The sequence below is a fragment of the Engystomops pustulosus genome, chromosome 4, assembly GCF_040894005.1.
Source record: "Engystomops pustulosus chromosome 4, aEngPut4.maternal, whole genome shotgun sequence".
NCBI lineage: Eukaryota > Metazoa > Chordata > Amphibia > Anura > Leptodactylidae > Engystomops > Engystomops pustulosus.
The window spans coordinates 35,317,953-35,334,131 of record NC_092414.1 but is presented as its reverse complement, the minus strand read 5'-3'; positions in this window follow the sequence as shown (position 1 = coordinate 35,334,131).

The following is a 16,179-nucleotide window of genomic DNA, read 5'->3' as shown; positions in this document are numbered from 1 at the left end:
AGGAGGGAGCCTACAATATGAGGTGGATGGAAGAGGGAGCCTACAATATGAGGTTGATGGAGGAGGGAGCCTACAATATGAGGTGGATGGAGGAGGGAGGCTACAATATAAGGTGGATGGAGGAGGGAGGCTACAATATGAGGTGGATGGAGGAGGGAGCCTACAATATGAGGTGGATGGAGGAGGGAGCCTACAATATGAGGTGGATGGAGGAGGGAGCCTACAATATGAGGTGAATGGAGGAGGGAGGCTACAATATGAGGTGGATGGAGGAGGGAGCCTACAATTTGAGGTGGATGGAGGAGGGAGCCTACAATATGAGGAAGATGGAGGAGGGAGCCTACAAGATGAGGTGGATGGAGGAGGGAGCCTACAATATGAGGTGGATGGAGGAGGGAGGCCACAATATGAGGTAGATGGAGGAGGGAGGCTACAATATGAGGTGGATGGAGGAGGGAGCCTACAATATGAGGTGGAAGGAGGAGGGAGGCCACAATATGAGGTGGATGGAGGAGGGAGGCTTCAATATCAGGTGGATGGAGGAGGGAGGCTACAATATGAGGTGGATGGAGGAGGGAGGCCACAATGTGAGGTGGATGGAGGAGGGAGCCTACAATATGAGGTGGATGGAGGAGGGAGCCTACAATATGAGGTGGATGGAGGAGGGAGCCTACAATATGAGGTGGATGGAGGAGGGAGGCTACAATATGAGGTGGATGGAGGCTACAATATGAGGTGGATGGAGGAGGGAGGCCACAATGTGAATTGGAGCCCACCAGCAAAGTCAGCCAACCCCTTTAAGGTGAGTATTATACTGTGTTTAGGGGTGGGGCAATGGATGAGGGGTGAACCATTGTGCTCAACAAGAAATTGCGCTGTTATGTAGATACAATGGAAGCACCTAAATCTCACACCCTGACCCAACTTAAAGGGAACCCGTCACCACTATTTTCACAAATACAGGTAGTGACAGGTTCCTATAGATTTCTAGTAACAATCTGACACTCTGCTTGTAGCTAAAAAATCTTCCCCTGAGATTCCCATATATTCAACTTTATAGTTTTATCTGGTAACTAAGCATGGTTACATGGAGTCCAGGTGGGTGTGGCCTCCTCAGGCTGAATCCAGCAGCTCCTCCCCATCCCTATCTCTGTATGCTGCTTTAATGTCATGTGACCAGGGTGACATCATCGCGGGTCCTATAGCTTTTGTAGCATTAGGAACTGTACACTAAGCATATATGTCATGAAATCACAGCATATTTTATCACATGAAATCACAGCAGCCTGCATGCAGAGGAGTAGAAGTCCATGGAGGCTGATGTGATTGTTTTATGTGGTCTGATATGTACATGGGGTACAGTTTTCATATTAAGTAGCTCAAGGACCTTTGATGATGTTACCCTGGTCACTTGACATTAGGCCACGCCCCCGTGGACTCGCTCCAAAGCTGCATAGATACCAGGCAAGATTATAACTCTGATTTTATGGGGATCTGAGGAAAACTACTTTTAGCTACAAGCAGGAGGTCAGATAGTTACTAGAACTCTATAGGAACCTGCCACTACCTGTATTTGTGAAAATAGTGGTGACGGGTTCCCTTTAAGCAGTAAAAGTGTGCTCAAGAGATTACCTGGATGCCAAGCAGGAATACTTATGTCTAAAAATGCAATAGATTCTTTGGCACTTACTTAACTGTGTCCTACAATTCCATATATAAGCATACAACATATCAACATTAAAATATCTTAACCAAGAGACAAACTATTGTATATGGTAAGGATAAGAAATAAACTCCTATAATGCAAGACCAAATAAAACCAAAAACCAGCAAATATCCAAATACACTTTTGATACCAAGGCCATAATGAGAATGACAAGTGTATAATTATCAGAGTAACCAAATGCACCATTAATCATAAATACATAATTTAGAAACCAAAATTAAAAAGATGAGCTCATCTAAAATCACAATAGAAAACAATCAAAAGGCAAAACCTACCCTGTTTCCCCTAAAATAAGACATCCCCCAGAAAATAAGACCTAGTAAAATTTTGTTCAGGCTTAGACATATAAGGCCTCCCCTGAAAATAAGACCCAGCGGCCGCCATTGCAGCAGCCCCCCCACCCCACCCCCACACCGTACATTAGTATTAGTAAATATTTTAGATGCTGCACAAGGTTGTGACATGGGAAAGAATTCATGGTATAAAATCACTGACTGTTGTCAGGGCCGCATCTGCCATGAGGCGAGATGAAAATCTCGCCTCAGGCGGCAGATGCGGGTCCCTGTAAAGGGCGGCGAAATTTGCCGCTCTAAAGTGGGCGATTCGGGCGTCCATTAACGCCCGAATCGCCCACCAGCTAAATAAATCGCGCCTGTCTCTTTAAGACACAGGCGCGATTTATATGCGGAGCGACGCAGCACCTTTCCGGCAGCTGCGCGCTCCGTCCTAAGCAGTGACACAGGCGTCATGACGTCATGCGCCTGTGTCACTGCGGAGCCGCGGCTCACAGGAAGACCGGAGTGAAGGCCGCGTGAAGACCGGAGCCGCGCCGAGGGAGCAGCTGCCTGCAGGTGAGTATGATTTTATTATTTTTCAAGTACTTTAATAAAATGTAGCTAATAATTAATACTGGGGGGGGGGGCGCTATATAGGGCTAGAAAACGTTTAATACTGGGGGAGGGGGGGACGCTATAGATATCATATGGGGCCATAATTATTTTATACTAGGGGGAGGGGATGCTATATTTTATTTGGGGATGTGGGGTTATAATTATTTTATACTGGGGGGATGCTATATATTATATATCACTAAGCTGGGGGCTGTATATGGGATATATGGGTATATGGGATACAGTATATTGCTAAGCTGGGGGGATGTATATGGGATACAGTATATTACTAAGCTGGGGGATGTATATGGGATACAGTATATTACTAAGCTGGGGGATGTATATGGGATACAGTATATTACTAAGCTGGGGGATGTATATGGGGTACAGTATATTACTAAGCTGGGGGATGTATATGGGATACAGTATATTACTAAGCTGGAGCGCTGTATATAGGATACAGTATATTACTAAGCTGGGGGGCTGTATATGGGATACAGTATATTACTAAGCTGGGGGGCTGTATATGGGATACAGTATATTACTAAGCTGGGGGGATGTATATGGGATACAGTATATTACTAAGCTTGGGGGCTGTATATGGGATACAGTATATTACTAAGCTGCGGGGCTGTATATGCGATACAGTATATTACTAAGCTGGGGGGATGTATATGGGATACAGTATATTACTAAGCTGGGGGCTGTATATGGGATACAGTATATTACTAAGCTGGGGGATGTATATGGGATACAGTATATTACTAAGCTGGGGGGATGTATATGGGATACAGTATATTACTAAGCTGGGGGCTGTATATGGGATACAGTATATTACTAAGCTGCGGGGCTGTATATGGGATACAGTATATTACTAAGCTGGGGGGATGTATATGGGATACAGTATATTACTAAGCTGGGGGGCTGTATATGGGATACAGTATATTACTAAGCTGGGGGCTGTATATGGGATACAGTATATTACTAAGCTGGGGGATGTATATGGGATACAGTATATTACTAAGCTGAGGGGATGTATATGGGATACAGTATATTACTAAGCTGAGGGGATGTATATGGGATACAGTATATTACTAAGCTGGGGGGATGTATATGGGATACAGTATATTACTAAGCTGGGGGGATGTATATGGGATACAGTATATTACTAAGCTGGGGGGATGTATATGGGATACAGTATATTACTAAGCTGGGGGCTGTATATGGGATACAGTATATTACTAAGCTGGGGGGGGCTGTATATGGGATACAGTATATTACTAAGCTGGGGGGGGCTGTATATGGGATACAGTATATTACTAAGCTGGGGGGGCTGTATATGGGATACAGTATATTACTAAGCTGGGGGGGGCTGTATATGGGATACAGTATATTACTAAGCTGGGGGGGATGTATATGGGATACAGTATATTACTAAGCTGGAGGATGTATATGGGATACAGTATATTACTAAGCTGGGGGGCTGTGTATGTGGGGCAAGATTTTAAGCTGTAGGGGATCTGTATATGGGAGCTTTATATAATTTAATTGGGTGGTAAATAACGAGGCCTTTAAATATATGAGAGCAGGGATAATGAAGGGATGTTTTATATGTGTGGAGAGTGCGGTCAGTTGTGTTGTGAGGGGTATATACTTCATACTGTAAGTGACTGTGGTAATTTTAGGGACGCCGGGTGGAGATGCTGAAGATATCTGGCCGTGAATTCAGCAGTGATACGTCATGGATTGGAGAACCCGGAATAAAGTTCTCCTGATGGAAGAGATTGTCATCTATAAGGTACTAGATGCCACTAATGCCTCTCAGATCCTGTAGTCAGTCACACAGTGTCAGGGAGCTGTCTGTAGGGTTGTTAATTGTTAGTAAAGTTTTCCGCATTTACTTAACAGGGAGCGGGAGGGGGGGGGGCAGCATTTTAATATTCGCCTCAGGCAGCAAAAATGCTAGAATCGGCCCTGACTGTTGTGCTGCAAATGTGATACTAGCAACTACCAGGATAAGAAGGGTCATTTATGGAAAGTGCTTTTACTAAACATGAGAGACTGGGGGCAATGATTCTAATAGAAATGGAGTCACAAGAAATACAGCATGAGTTTGGAGAGTTATAAGAATGTTAGAGAAGTTGATTTTTTGTTCAATGATAAATGTAAATTCTTGTTAATGGAAAAATAAGACATGCCCTGAAAATAAGACCTAGTGCCTCATTAGGAGCAAAAATTAATATAAGACACTGTCTTATTTTCGGGGAAACAGGGTAGTACACAATCTAATTTGTCTACACAATTACTGCAGGTTTGCGCCAATTTTAGGGCTTGTACATCAATAAGGTCACTCCCTGTTGTTCCTTTGGGCCACGCTAGTTATATATTGTATATCAGCTTCCATCAAGACCCAGAGCAGATCCGAGTCTGGAGCAGAGGAGGAGCGGAAGTGACATCCTCACTGATGTGCAGGGCATTTACCAATCATATACACTCCCATGGAAGTGGTTACTAATGGCAACACATAGTATATATATATTTATGGAGAATATTTATATACTAGTTGTAGATCCCGTAAATAACTGCTATAACAAAATAGAATTGGTTAACAAAAAAATAATATTTCTATCCATGCATATATCTCTGCCTGTCTGTCACTCACTCTCCCTGTCTCTCAGTGACTCTCCCTGTCTGTCTCTCACTCACACTCACTGGCTGTCTCTCTGTCACTCACTCATGCCCTTGCCTGTCTCTCACTCACTCAGTCACTCACTCTCCCCCTTTGTCTCTCAGTTACTCTCCCCGTCTCTCTCTCACTCACACTCACTGGCTGTGTGTCTGTCAGTCACTCACTCTCCCTGCATGTCTCACTCTCCCCGCCTGTCTCTCTCTCACTCACTACTACTTCACATTTAATCTGTATTATAATCATTGACTATAATAACCAATAAAAGCTCAGAGCTTATATTAATGACCTGTGACAAAATAAAAGCTGAGCTGTGTTTGATTTTTTTTTATTGCCAGAGCAGACAATGGCTTCTGTATATGGTGGTTATCTATTACCTCACATATTACTTCACATATTACCTCACACCTAAGACTGCGTTCACACGTTGCATTTTGTTTGTGTTAACATATGAGTTTGAAAAACATCACAACAGTTGAGAAGAGGAGATTTGCCTAGTTACATTGCTGTCAAACATTGGGGCAGATTTACTTACCCGGTCCGTTCGCGATCCAGCGGCGCGTTCTCTGCACTGGATTCGGGTCCGGCCGGGATTCATCAAAGCAGTTCCTCCGCCGTCCACCAGGTGGCGCTGCTGCGCTGAAGTCCGCAGGTATGCCTCGAAATACACCGGCCTATCCAGGATGAAGGTGAGTGAAATTTTCGCGACACAATTTTTTTTTAAAATGCGGCGGTTTTTCCAAACATGTCGGCTTTTCGTTCGGCCACGCCCCCCGATTTCTGTCGCGCGCATGCCGGCGCCGATGCGCCACAATTCGATCGCGTGCGCCAAAAACCCAGGGCAATTCAGGTACAATCGGCGCAAATCGGAAATATTCGGGTAACACGTCGGGAAAACGCGAATCGGGCCCTTAGTAAATGACCCCCATTGTGTTTACGCAGTGGTAACACACGTTAACGGGGCAATCAATCACAGCTCAGGTTCTATTCTGCCACATGTCATTGATATGAGCTGTTATTGGTTACTATTGGCAATGAATACAATACAGCTTATGAATGAGGCTGTCTGCTGTTGCTGCTGTGGCAGCTGGAGGCTGAGCCGCGATTGGTTGCTGTTCTGCCACAGATCCTTAATATTAGCTCTGAGCTTTGATAGTTTACTATAAGCAATGAGTATAAAACAGCTTGGGCTGTGTTCACACATTGGGGCACATTTACTAAGGGTCCGCAGCCGCGAATCCGTCGGGTTTTTCCCGAATATTTCCTCTTTGCGCTGTATTTCACGGAATTGTGGCGCACGCAATCGATTTTTGGCGCAATCGCGCCGACTTTCGCGCGACAGAAATCGTGGGCGTGGCCACCGGACAACCCGAAGGATTCGGAAAAACCGCAGAATTTAAAAAGCCATTTGTGTCGTAAGATCAAGCACTCACATACACCAGAAAAAAGCAGGTGAACTCCAGCGGACCTCGGCACAGCAGCAACACCTGGTGAATATCGGCGCACGGACCTTAGTGAATCCCAGCAGAACCCGAATCAGCGTCGGAGAACCCGCCGCTGGATCGCGACTGGACCGGGTAAGTAAATGTGCCCCATTGCGTTTTGTTTGCATCAACGCATGCATTTCAAACGCATCACAACAGCTGAAAAGAGGAGATTTGCCTAATTATATTGTTGTCAACAATGCATTTACAAAATGCAAGCTTTAATGCACAAATGTTAAAAACGTGTTAATATATATATATATATATATATATATACATATATATACTGTATATATATATATATATATGTGTTAACAAAGTGTTAGCATATTTGTTAGTATCTTGTTAACATACATTTTGTAAACACAATATTGACAGCAATGTAATTAGGCAAGTCTCCTCAACTGTTGTGATAAAGTTGAAAACCCATGCATTAACACAAACAAAATGCAGTGTGTGAACGCAGTCTTAGGGTGATGGCACATGTGGCGTTTAAAGGAAACCTACCACTTCTGATGGTAGGTATTAGGCCGGCGCCACACAGGGCGCTTTGTCTGCGCTTGCAAACGCAGACAAAGTCGCGGCCACCGGGGCGGGCCTCGGCCCGATCGCATCGGCGTTTCTATGGAAACGTCTGCGATCGGGAACGAGCCGCCGGTGTTTCGCGTTAAATTAACGCGAAACACCGGCGGCTCGTTCCCGATCGCAGCCGTTTCCATAGAAACGCCAATACGATCGAGCCGAGGCCCGCCCCGGTGGGCGCGACTTTGTCTGCGTTTGCGTTTGCAAGCGCAGACAAAGCGCCCTGTGTGGCGCCGGCCTTAGATGTAAACACCGGGCACCAGCTCAGGGTGAGACAGCTCAGGGTGCTATATCGCGGTTTAAACACATTTTGATTTACAGCCCCGAGGTAGTTTCGGCACTGCGCGCGGCCGTGCGCGCGTGACGCCTCCGGCACTTCCTATGGAGGCGTGCGTGCGCATGGCCGTGCACAGCGCCGAAGCTACCTCGGGGTTGTAAAACAAAATGTGTTTAAACCGCGATATAGCAGTTTAAAACACTAGCTAAGGTAAGCTCCAGCACCAGCTCAGCCTGAGCTGATGCCCGGTGTTTACATCTAATACCTACCATACCTACCGCGGTATCGCGGTTTAAAACAGTTTTTAAACTTTATAGCCGGCGCAGGCAGGTACGCGCTCAGCGCTTACCGTGCGCGCGGCTACATAGGAAGTGAATGAGAGCCGCGCGCACGGTAAGCGCCGAGCGCGTACCTGCCTGCGCCGGCTATAAAGTTTAAAACACTAACGAAAATAAGCTCCGGCACCAGCTCACCCTGAGCTGGTGCCCGGTATTTCCATCAGAAACCTGCCACTACAAGTGGTAGGTTTCCTTTAAGCAGTCCATAAAAAAACGCATGCTTTTTTTTGAAAACGCATCCGTTTTGGACCAGTTTCAATTAAGATAATTGGTCAAACCTGTCAAAAAAAGATGCGTTTTCAAAAACTGCATGCGTTTTTTAACGCCTGCATTTTTTGACGGACTACTTAAAAACGGCCAAAAACACGTTTAAAACGCCATGTGTGCCATCACCCTCAGGTGTGAGGTTAGATGTGAACTAATATGTGATGTAATATGTGAGGTAATATTATTGCTGTGACAAAAAGCAACCAATCACAGCTCAGCTTCTATTTTGCCACAGGTCATTAAAATGAGCTCTGAGCTTTGATTAGTTACTATAGGCAATGAGGGACATTTACTTAAAGTGTCGGTGTCTGCATTGGCTTTGTTACCGACCTGCTCTCGGAAAGAAGATACACATTTAATATTGTAGAGCTGTGCAGAGACATTTCTGTCCCCGAGACAATTTTCTGTCCCTGGGACCAAAATCTGTCCCGAGCACCAGAAATATGTCCAACAGTCCCTGCTAGACCAGTTTTCTTTTGGTCTACTTAACGCCAGTTTACAGCGCCCAAAAATGGCTGTGACACATATTAATTCTGTCTGAGTTTCCACTCCGCCAAAGCCACGCCCCTTTTCGGAGAAGAGTCGGAGCAGACGGAAAAAGTCATTTTTTCTGTCCCCGACAGCTAATAAATAGGTCTGAGAGCAGAACATGTGGTGAGAGCGCCACAAAACTGGCGGAAACACCATAATAAATGTCCCCCAATGAGTATAATACAGCTTATATGTGAGGTAGACAGACAGGGAGAGTGAGTGACAGAGAGACAGCCAGTGAGTGTGAGCTGTCTGTGGGCTGGGGGAGCCGGAGCTGGCTGTCTATGGACTTGGGGATCTGGATATGGACTGGATGGGGGCTATCTTTGGACTGGGGGAGCTGTCTGTGGACTGGAGGAGAGCAGTCTATGGACTAGGAGGGGTAATCTATATACTGAGTGGGCACTTGCAGGGGCCATCTATATAGTGAAAGGGCAGGTGCAGGGGCCATCTATATAGTGAGTGGGCAGATGCAGGGGCCATCTATATAGTGAGTGGGCAGGTGCAGGGGCCATCTATATAGTGAGTGGGCAGATGCAGGGGCCATCTATATAGTGAGTGGGCAGGTGCAGGGGCCATCTATATAATGAGTAGGCATATGCAGTAGAGTAGGGTCCTGTCTAGCTTGTCATGGCTTAAAAATGTTTTGGTCAAAAATTGTGTATACAATATTATGTATTAATGTGGGAATTGGCGCTGGCTGGGGTAGGGGGGACAGCAAAAATATTACAGGTGATACAGCCAGTGAGTGTGAGTGAGAGACAGACAGGGGGAGTCACAGAGAGACAGAGAGAGTTAGTGACAAACAGAGTGAGTGAGTGACAGGGATTTTTTATTAACCACTTAACTAAGTGCAGCTATTTACTGTGCTGGGCTAGCAGGGATCTACAGCTAGTAATAAACATCACACATAATAAATGGATATTAGCGTCAGCCTGCAGCTTACAGATAATAAAGGGTGATGGTAGATGTTATAGTCACATTACAGCCTTTGGGTGAAGACACACGTGGCGTTTTTAGGCCGTTTTTGGGCCGTTTTTAGTTAGTGCGTTTTCAGATCGTAAAAAACGCATGCGTTTTTGACAGGTTTGACCAATTATCTTAATTCAAACTGGTCAAAAACGCATGCGTTTTTAACAATCTGAAAACGTACTAACTAAAAACGGCCCAAAAACGGCCTAAAAACGCCACTTGTGTCTTCACCCTAAGTCATACTTTCCAATCGTCCCGGTTTTAGCGGGACAGTCCCGTTTTTGGGCTCTGCTCCACCCACTTTTCCCAGTTTGTCTTGCCTCCTCCAGATGCGGTAGATTAGAGCTGCAGAGGCGGGACCAGCCCCTTTTACCTCCTCACATTATGTCTGCACGAGACATGTGAGGAGGTAGCTCCACCCCCGACTGGCCCCACCCCCTCCACAAGTCAGTCGAACTGGAGCCCGGGAGATGACTGAATGACTGTGTGGGAACGAGGTAAGGTAAGAAACAGAGGTTTTTTGTTTACTAACAGGGGACAGGAAGCTACAGGAAGAGGAGCCAGGAGGAGAATAGAGGACAGGGGAGGCTGGGGCACATGAGGAGGACAGGGAGGGCTGATGGCTACAGGAGGAGGCTGGGAGAAAGGAATATGCTGGAGGCTGCTGGAGGACACTGAAGGAGGGTGGAGGACAGAAGGAGGCTGGAGGCTGCTGGAGGACAGGAGGAGGCTGGAGGACAGAAGGCTACAGGAGGAGAATAGAGGAAAAGGCTGCTGGAGGACAGGAGGAGGATGCTGGACGACAGGAGGAGGATGCTGGAGGTTGCTGGAGGACAGGAGGAGGCTGCTGGGGGACAGGAGGCTGGATGACAGGAGGCTACAGGAGGAGCATAGAGGAGGAGGCTGCTGCAGGACAGGAGGAGGAAGCTGGAGGCTGCTGGAGGACAGGAGGAGGCTGGAGGCTGCTGGAGGACAGGAGGATGCTGGAGGACAGGAGGGGGAGGCTGGGGAACAGGAGGAGCAGGCTGCAGGACAGGAGGAGGCTGGAAGACAGGTGGAGGCTAGGCACAAGAAGAAGATGATGGAGGAGGAGGCTGGAGGACAGGAGGATGCTTGAGGAGGCTGGGGGACAGAAGAAGGCTGTAGGACAGGAGGAGGATGCTGGAGGGGTAGGTCGGAGGATTCTGGAGAGGACTGTGGGACAGAAGGAGGAGGCTGAAGGACAGGAGGAGGCTGGGGACAGGAGGAGGATGCTGAAGGAGGAGGCAGGGGGACAGGAGGAGGAGGCTGGAGTACAGGAGGATGCTGGAGGACAGAAGGAGGCTGGAGGACAGGAAAAGGATGCTGGGGGACAGGAGGCTGGATGACAGGAGGCTACAGGAGGAGGATAGAGGAGGAGGCTGCTGGAGGACAGGAGGAGGCTGGGTGACAGGAGGATCCTGGAGGACAGGAGGCTGCTGGAGGACAGGAGGGGGAGGCTGGGGGATTGGAGGAGGAGGCTGCGGGACAGGAGGAGGCTGGAAGACAGGTGGAGGAGGCTGGAGGACAGGAGGATGCTGGAGGAGGCTGGGGGACAGAAGGAGGATACTGGAGGATAGGAGGATGCTGAAGGAGGCTGGGGGAAGAAGGATGCTGGAGGACAGGAGGAGAAGGCTGGGGACAAGAGGAGGATGCTGGAGGAGGAGGTCGGAGGACAGGAGGGTTCTGGAGGAGACTGTGGGACAGGAGAAGGAGGCTGGAGGGCAGGAGGATTTTGGAGGAAGCTACAGGAGGAGGATAGAGAACAGGAGCTACAGGAGGAGCCTGGAGGACAGGAGCTGCAGGAGAAGGCTACAGGATGAGGATGGAGGACCGGAGGAGGCTACAGGAGGAGGATAGAGGAGGAGGCTGGAGGACAGGAGCTGCAGGAGAAAACTGGAGGAAAGGAGCTGCAGGAGGAAACTGGAGGACAGGAGCTGCAGGAGGAAACTGGAGGACAGGAGCTGCAGGAGGAAACTGGAGGACAGGAGCTGCAGGAGGAAACTGGAGGACAGGAGCTACAGAAGGAGGTTAGAGAACAGGAGGCCACAGTATAAGGAGTAAAGAGAACAGGGACCAGGGCCAGTCTGGGGCCGGTCCGGAGCTGGTGCGGGGCCGGTCCGCACTCCCTAAAACTTTTCACATAATCTATAGTACCTGCATCGTACGATCGTACGATGCAGTTACTATTGATTAGTACACAGTCGCAGCGCAGCACCGCTGCTTCTGCGTCTGTGTATACACCCAGCTACACAGGTCGTGCAATCGACGTCATTGCGCGACCTGTGTAGCGTGGACGAGGCTGACACTCACCAGCTGTCAGCTGTCGCCTGCCTCCGTGTAGCTCCGCGGCTCGGTGTAAGAGGCGCGGAGCAGTGACGTCACTATCCCGCGCCTCTACACCAAGCCACCGAAGACTGAGGAAGACGGGAAGAAACTGCACCAAAGGGGTGAGTATGATGTTTTTTTTTTAATTACAGAACGGGGGGCATTATTTATATGTCTGGGGGGGGGGGGCTGCATTATTCTATATTTGGGAATGGCAGTGGGCATAAATTATATGTGGAGGGGGGTATTATTGTATATATGGGGCTGGCAGGGGGCATAAATTATATGTCGGGGAGGTATTATTGTATATATGGGTCTGGCAGTGGGCATAAATTATATGTCGGGGGGGGTATTATTGAATATATGGGGCTGGCAGTGGGCATAAATTATATGTCTGGGGGGGTATTATTGTATATATGGGTCTGGCAGTGGGCATAAATTATATGTCTGGGGTGGGGGGGATTATTGTATAAATGAGGCTGGCAGTGTGCATAAATTATATGTCTGGGACATGGGGGGACATTATTGTATATATGGGGCTGGCTGTGTGTATTAATTATATGTCTGGGGCGGGGGGGGGGGGGATTAATTATATATCTGGGGCGGGCAGGGGGAATTAATTATATGTCTGGGACGGGGGGAGGCATTATTCTATATCTAGGGCTGGCAGGGGGCACTAGTTATATGTCTGGGTCATAGTAGGAGTTCTATCAATACTGGGGTGGGTCGTGGGGGGGGGGTAAAGGAGAGAAAGAAGAAATAAATTATCCTTCCCATTACAGTTACATTATGGGGCACTATTTGTGTGGTACTAATATTGTAGGGGGCTCTATTACAGTATTTGGGGCACAGTATTGGTGGTAGCAGAAGAAGGGACAGTTAAGGGACAATGGGAAAGTGCAGAACATAAGACGCTTACCGTGCGCGCGGCTACATAGGAAGTGAAGGAGAGCCGCGCGCATGGTAAGCGCCGAGCGCGTACCTGCCTGCGCCGGCTATAAAGTTTAAAAAGTGTTTTAAACCGCGATACCGCGGTTTAAAACACTAACGAAAATAAGCTCCGGCACCAGCTCACCCTGAGCTGGTGCCCGGTATTTCCATCAGAAACCTGCCACTACAAGTGGTAGGTTTCCTTTAAGCAGTCCGTAAACAAACGCATGCTTTTTTTTGAAAACGCATCCGTTTTGGACCAGTTTCAATTAAGATAATTGGTCAAACCTGTCAAAAAAAGATGCGTTTTCAAAAACTGCATGCGTTTTTTAACGCCTGCATTTTTTGACGGACTGCTTAAAAACAGCCAAAAACACGTTTAAAACGCCATGTGTGCCATCACCCTCAGGTGTGAGGTTAGATGTGAACTAATATGTGATGTAATATGTGAGGTAATATTATTGCTGTGACAAAAAGCAACCAATCACAGCTCAGCTTCTATTTTGCCACAGGTCATTAAAATGAGCTCTGAGCTTTGATTAGTTACTATAGGCAATGAGTATAATACAGCTTATATGTGAGGTAGACAGACAGGGAGAGTGAGTGACAGAGAGACAGCCAGTGAGCGTGAGCTGTCTGTGGGCTGGGGGAGCTGGAGCTGGCTGTCTATGGACTTGGGGATCTGGATATGGACTGGATGGGGGCTATCTTTGGACTGGGGGAGCTGTCTGTGGACTGGAGGAGAGCAGTCTATGGACTAGGAGGGGTAATCTATATACTGAGTGGGCACTTGCAGGGGCCATCTATATAGTGAAAGGGCAGGTGCAGGGGCCATCTATATAGTGAGTGGGCAGATGCAGGGGCCATCTATATAGTGAGTGGGCAGGTGCAGGGGCCATCTATATAATGAGTAGGCATATGCAGTAGAGTAGGGTCCTGTCTAGCTTGTCATGGCTTAAAAATGTTTTGGTCAAAAATTGTGTATACAATATTATGTATTAATGTGGGAATTGGCGCTGGCTGGGGTAGGGGGGACAGCAAAAATATTACAGGTGATACAGCCAGTGAGTGTGAGTGAGAGACAGACAGGGGGAGTCACAGAGAGACAGAGAGAGTTAGTGACAAACAGAGTGAGTGAGTGACAGGGATTTTTTATTAACCACTTAACTAAGTGCAGCTATTTACTGTGCTGGGCTAGCAGGGATCTACAGCTAGTAATAAACATCACACATAATAAATGGATATTAGCGTCAGCCTGCAGCTTACAGATAATAAAGGGTGATGGTAGATGTTATAGTCACATTACAGCCTTTGGGTGAAGACACACGTGGCGTTTTTAGGCCGTTTTTGGTTAGTGCGTTTTCAGATCGTAAAAAACGCATGCGTTTTTGACAGGTTTGACCAATTATCTTAATTCAAACTGGTCAAAAACGCATGCGTTTTTAACAATCTGAGGCGGGGGGAGGCATTATTCTATATCTAGGGCTGGCAGGGGGCATTAGTTATATGTCTGGGTCATAGTAGGAGCTCTATCAATACTGGGGTGGGTCGTGGGGGGGGGGGGTTAAAGGAGAGAAAGAAGAAATAAATTTTCCTTCCCATTACAGTTACATTATGGGGCACTATTTGTGTGGTACTAATATTGTAGGGGGCTCTATTACAGTATTTGGGGCACAGTATTGGTGGTAGCAGAAGAAGGGTCAGTTAAGGGACAATGGGAAAGTGCAGAACATAAGACGTCTGTGTGGTAAACTCTGCAGGAAAGCTGTGTACCTGGAGGAAGAGACAAGGAGATGTTGGAACTAATGGAGAAGATGAGGAACGAGAACAATCCGAGGAGACGTCACTTGATGTCACTGGATGCAATAGGTGAGGATCACATGTGTTTTCTGTAGCTGTATATGATAAATACTGATTTTTTTCATGCTTGCTTCTGTGTATATATGTAGTATTATAGTACTTATATTCTTGTACATATGGGGCAGTATTAAAGTAGTTATATTCTTGTACATAGGGGGCAGCATTATAGTAGTTATATTCTTGTACATAGGGGGCAGTATTATAGTAGTTATATTCCTGTACATAGGGGGCAGTATTATAGTGGTTATATTCTTGTACATAGGAGGCAGTATTATAGTAGTTATATTCCTGTACATAGGAGGCAGTATTATAGTAGTTGGCTTGTACATGGGAGAAGGTATTGTAGTAGTTTTATTTTGTATATAGAAGGCAGGATTGAATGTGTTATTCTAAATGTGTTATTGTAGCATTATTCCTGTACATAGAAGGCAGTATTAATATATTCTTTCTCTGAATTCTACATGTATGGCACAGGGGAAGGGTAATTAAGGCATAATTTACTCATCGACAGGTCACATTCCTTGCACATTAGATTCACTTACTAGCAAAAGATGTTCTTGTTTTGCATTAAGGCCATCTACCAACAATTTGTCTGTTATAACTCCACCCATATTATCTGACCACACCCACTTGTTTTGACTCCGCCCATAAGATGGGGCCACTTTTATATTTTTTTCCGGGGCCATTTTAAATTCCCAGTCCGCCCCTGAGTACAGATAGTATTATGTGTAAGTTTGGGGAGATAAAAAAAAGTGGAAAAGCAAATGTAAAGGGAGGATAAAATTATTATTGGGTTTTATATGTTGCAGATTTGCATTAGGGGGTATTAAACGGGTCTATGGGGGGTGGCCAAAGTAAGCGGTATTGTACTCTGTGGGGACCATCAAGGTCGATATTATACTAGGAGGAGGAGGAAGAAGGACAGGAGGAGGAGGAGGCTGGGGGACAGGAGGAGGCTGGAGGACAGGAGGCTACACGACAATGCTGGAGGACAGGAGGAGGAGACTAGGAAGATGGAAGGAAGATGGAGGACAGGAGGCTACAGAAGGAAGATGGAGGACAGGAGGCTACATGAGGAGGCTGAAGGACAGGGGGCTGCAGGAGGAGGATAGAGGACAGGGGGCCACAGGAGGAGGCTGGAGAACATGGGGAGGCTGGAGGACAGGAGCTACTGGAGGAAGATGGAGGACAGCTACATTATGTGGAGGGTAGAGAACAGGGACCACACCATGTGAGGAGGAGTAGGGGTACAGATAGTATTATATGTAAGTTTGGGGAGATAAATAAAAG